Here is a 204-nt window from a genome sequence, read left to right as displayed (position 1 = left end):
TTTTCTTGATTGTCCTTTTTTCTCTTTCATTAAGTGGGGTGAAGTGTGCAATTAGGAAAAAACCTCTATCTTCTCTATTTGAATTCTGTTTTTAAGGCAGTTGGTCCACAGGCAGGGGTGGGGAAATATTAAAATTTGAGATAATTGGTTTGGGAAATAAATATTTCAATGGACTTGCAGTCAGAAAACATCCCAAATCCCTTG

Source organism: Notamacropus eugenii, chromosome 1 (assembly GCF_028372415.1).
Source record: "Notamacropus eugenii isolate mMacEug1 chromosome 1, mMacEug1.pri_v2, whole genome shotgun sequence".
Classification (NCBI taxonomy): Eukaryota; Metazoa; Chordata; class Mammalia; order Diprotodontia; family Macropodidae; genus Notamacropus; species Notamacropus eugenii.
Note: the sequence above shows the minus strand (reverse complement) of the source record.